Raw genomic sequence first — 5,156 nt, 5'->3', positions numbered from 1 at the left:
TTATTTCTTGTGTCCTTATCCAAAGTGGTTATACAAATATAATTGGAATTGGAAAATTGGAATTTTGTTTGATTTTGCAGCCTTGAACCTTTTACCTAGGCAATTAAAAAAAAGATAACCAAGATATAATAAAATCCTGATGCAACTCAAACGTCTTCCTCAGCTACTCAGGAATCTCTCAGGAAAGGTTTCTTAGTTTTCTCTTATAGGATTTGGGTTTTTTTTCCCCTCTGTTTGGTTTTGTTGGGTTTTTTTTTTTTTGTTGCTTGTTTGTTTTTTGTTTGTTTGCTTTTTGGTTTTTTTTTTGAGAATTTTGGGGTTTTTTTGTGTTTTTTTTTTGTTTGTTTGTTTGGGTTTTTTTTGTGTGTGTTTTTTTTTTTGTTTTTTGTTTTTTTTTTTTTTTTTTTTTTCTTTTTTTGGTTGTCTTAATTTCTTATTTGTAAATAAACATGAAATTGCTTCAAAGACTCTACAGCAAAAATTTACAAGTTGGACTTATGGAGCTTTATCTGGTTTCCAGAGACAAATTGTAAGCAATATATCAGCAAGTAGGGAAACACAAAAGTTCAAGAATGTGCCAAGCCTGTTTAACAATCATTATGCATTTAGTATTATGGAAGAAATCGAGCAAGCAAGGGACACAGAGAGAAATCAATATTGCTCACCACTGAATAACCACAAGCCATTTCATAAAAAAATTGTATTCCATTTTATAAAATGGTGGCAGTTGAAGCCATTAGCCATTCAAGACTTTTGTTTAACTGGAAACTGTCTGGCTTCTGGAAGAAAAATCAGAATAGAAGCAGTATATTGTAGATAAGGCAGTAGAAATTCTTAGCCCTTGTATCTTAAATGTAACAAGGACTGGAGAAGGCTTTCTCTGCAGAGGCGCCAAGCAGGACATCTCTCAGATGTTTGTGGACAAAAGTCAGTCACAAGCTTGGGCAAAAATATGTTGTCTTTTAGATGGATGTGTACACAGCTTTAGTCTGGAACTTGTTCGTTCATATCTGAATGGTTCAGAGAGTAATTAAAAAATTCCATCAAAGTTAGGGCTGACTGGGTAGATCTGTCTATTGATCCACCTACTGATATGCCTTTCCTGCCTGGATTCAGTGGTAAAAGCAGGCATTGTATCACCAAGGCACTAGGACCAGCCTTCCTGGACAGCTGCCCTCAAGGAGAGATGCTTCAAGAACATGCAGACACATCTTTGCATGAAGATGATCAACTACTGTCACTGGAGAGCTTTTAGCGTGGAGAAAGTTACATCTCCTACCTGAAACAAAGAGATTTTCATTTTCTCATTCGCCATCTCTAATTACTGCTACACATTCACATATTTATACGTATATTTATTTATTTGCATACTCAGTCTATTTAATTAATTTGAGTATCTAAGCTGTATTTAATTTTTGAGCACTTAGTAAAATTGAGATAATTAATGACAGTAGCTGGACTAAGATTTCAGACCCCTGCAAGTCTAATCACAGCCCAGTTATCAACAAGCTAGTTTTGTAAAAAGTCATCTACAAAGAAGTAATTTGATAGAAGCATTGACACAAAATTGGATATCCAACAAGATGCCTGATGGCTCTGGAGAATAAGTTCTATGAGAAGCAGCTGAGGGAGCTGGGAAAGGGGCTCAACCTGGAGAAAAGGAGGCTCAGGGGGGACCTTGTGGCTCTGCACAGCTCCTGACAGGAGGGGACAGCCGGGGGTTTGGGCTCTGCTCCCAGGGAACAGGGACAGGACAAGAGGAAATGATCTCTAGCTGTGCCAGGGGAGGCTCAGGCTGGACATCAGGAGGAATTTCTTCATGGAAAGGGTGCCTAAGCATTGGAAAGGACTGCCCAGGAAGGTGTTGAAGTTATCAGTCCTGGAGGTGTCGAAATCATGACTCCTGGAGGTGTCCAAGGAACTACTGGACATGACAGTGCTCTGCTCTGGTTGACAAGGTGGGGATTGATCAAGCTGGACTCAATTATCTAAGAGGTCTTTTTGAACTTAATGGTTCTGTGATTCTGTGACTGGGGAGCAGGGGAAAGATTCCATGAAGAGCAATGGATATTTGGAAAAGAAAGAAGCATAGTGGAAAATAAATATCTGTAGCTGGGGCAGGACATCTTTGCAAGAGATGCAATCAAGGCAGCAGTCAAACTATAGCATTCACAAAATCACACAAAGTCTTCCTCTATTATTACAAACCTAAGGACCCCTTGAGGTTTTTTTATTTTCTTTTTTTGTTTTTTAGTTTTCCACTTAATTTTTTTTGTTAAGGAACAGAGAATCCCAGCAGCAGTGATCCTGGACCAGCCAGTAACCACTTCATCTTAAAATCATGACCTAAATTTCTGTGATGTCATTACATCCTTCAAGCATCTCAAAGCCCAGTCATTTAGGAAAACCTGAAGTAATTTCATTGCCTTGAATTACATTCTTTTAACTTCTTTTAATTTACTAAAGTACTCTGAAATCCAGTTATGACAGCGATCACAGTGAGCCAACATTACCTACCCTCTGCAAGGGACACACTGCACGAGTCTGTTAAATAAGAATAATTCAGCCAGTACATTGTCGAGGACCAGAAATTCCATGGTGGAAAATACAAATTTAACTTAGACAAAATAAATCCCAAAACCCTAGAGAGTCTACAGTGAACTGATATGAATCAATATAAATTGAAGTTTTTGCTAGATAACCCTAGCCAATCTCCCTGCTTTTGAGCACTTTCAGTCTGACATAAAAAGATACAGATCTGTGGGAAAGTAAAGCAACACTACACAGCTCAAGCTCCCAGATAGATTTCATTGTTGCCAAGAGAATATAATGCGTGGTACATTCCAGTTACAGGGGTGGAAAAATAATAACAATTCTCCTTTAATGCCAGTGGCTTAGAAGTCTGCCTGGATAAAATTAACTTTGCAATTAGTGATATGATTCAGCACTTTAATAAATTTCCATTTATACAAATCACTGGAAAAAAAGAGATGGCTAATTATAATTGATGAGGTGGAGCACCTTAGCAGCCTGCTTTCTTAAGGAAAGTGCTTGGGATGTGGCTGTAAGAGAGCTGTGGTTTTTCCAGTAATTGCTGTAATCAGCTCTGGAAAAGTAGGTGATCTGTGAGTAAGCCAACTCCTACTCTAACAACAGGAGATTGTATCTGACCTTAATATTCATGCCATGTGATGATGATTGCACACATTCTTGTCTCAAAGAAGTAAGAGTACAATCAAAGGTTTTAAATTACATCATGTGGAGCACCTCTGCCACTGCACTCCCTGCACAGCAGGGTGTGCAGGCAGCAGCTGTGCTCATCCCTGACTTGCTACTGAGCCTGGGGTTTGCTGAAAGTCCTGGTTTGGAGATTCCAACATCAACGGGTCCCAGAAGCGGGTCAGAGGGCTTTGAAAACAGCAAAATTATGTGAATGTGTTGCTTAAGGATATGCTGGTGTCTGGGCAGAAGCACAGCCCTGTGTTCTCTGCAGCCCCCACCAGCTGCTGGTCTGGCACTTAGCGGATAACATGTGTTTCTGAAAACTAAACCTGCTCCAAATCTTTCCCCAAAAAAGTGGATTAGTGGAATGGGGCTTAAACAAACATGATAGATTTTCTTGTACACAAACATGCTTGAGAAATTTATCTACTCCCATGTCCTGCTGAGACATTCAGCTTGTTTTACTCTGCTAATAAAGTCATAAGTAAAGCATAGGAATGGCAATGAATAAAAAAAAAAAAGAGTAATGACTTTTAGATGTACTGATACTATATGAAGTTCAGAATGATCTCCCCTAACTTATGGCAGCAGCTAATTTGTCCAACTTTATGTGGTAGTTTAGGTCTTGTATTCATGGAAGGAGTCTAGAAAAAAGGAACTATTTATTTTTTGTTCTGCCTTCCTAAAATCCTTAAAGGCAGTGAAAGTGGATTCTTACATTTGAGATTCTGGAGATCCCATTCTACCACTGTTCCTGGTTTGTTCAGTCCATGACTTGCCTTAAACCCAGCTGGACCAATAGCTGGAACTTTTGCCTTCCCTACCTTCAATCTTCTTCTCTGAGAGGGAAGGTTTCCATTACCATTGACAAAGGCACTGAGGTACATTTTTTACATCACTTTCTAAAGAAGACACATATATTCAAATGAGTAGTATTCTCGTGTTCATTGGTTTCACAAAGACTTCTTCCAGGTTGGGATGTCAATATTTTTAAAAATTTGACTTTCAGGTTTATCCAGGCATTTGAGTGGATGGGAAAAGTGGAAAATCAGCCGTAGTGGAAGGTACTCGTTTTACCACTCTGGTTAGATCTATTTTCATTAAATAAACATCAGATACTGGGTATACATTCTAAATGAAATCAGTCTTCAGCAAAAAACATGTTTGGGCAAAAATGACAATAAAATGTTGAAACTTTCCCATTTGCTATTGGAGTTTTTGAATAATTCCTAGTAGGTTTGATTTTGCTTCTATTCTACTGCCTTTTCTTATTTTTCTTTCTTTTTTTTTTCTGCTTGGTTTTTTTCCTTTTTTTTTTTTTTTTTTTTTTTCTTCCTTTTGCTTGCTTTCTTTGTTCTGCACAGGACTGGACAAAATGCTAGAAAATGAACCTAAGGGAGCAATCCCACATTGGGAATTCTGCCAGATGCTCTATCTAGTGTTTTCCATCTGTTCCATCCCTTGCAGTGTACTTTTCACTGGACTGTCGATATGAACTGGAGGAGTGGCGTGGATGTGAGTACATTTGTAAAAATGTTCCTGTAATTCATCACAGGTTTTTTGTTTCCCACAGTGCTCTTTCTGTTTCATTCTTTGATGAAATCATGTTAATGGAAGGCATTTCAATTTAGCGACAGCAATTAGGGGACAAAGGTGGCATCTGGGGCACACTGCCAGGCCCCTCTACACATCATCAGAGCTGAAGCAGAGCTGTCAGCCATCACCATAAAGGCCCGAGTTATGAAGAAGTCTCTCTTGCTAGCCCTGAACCAGCATGGTGGCTTCACCAACTTTTCTTTGCAGCTAGAGATGTTGTTGAGAAAACCTCCTTCAGGCGGCCATTAGGTCATTCAAGTTGAAAACAGGTAAACTAATAAGAATTTTCTTTAAGGAAATGTCCCAAAATGCTGTTATCACTAGATTCTGCTTTCACT

This window comes from Vidua chalybeata, chromosome Z (genome assembly GCF_026979565.1).
Source record: "Vidua chalybeata isolate OUT-0048 chromosome Z, bVidCha1 merged haplotype, whole genome shotgun sequence".
Lineage (NCBI taxonomy): Eukaryota > Metazoa > Chordata > Aves > Passeriformes > Viduidae > Vidua > Vidua chalybeata.
This window is presented reverse-complemented; position numbering follows the sequence as displayed.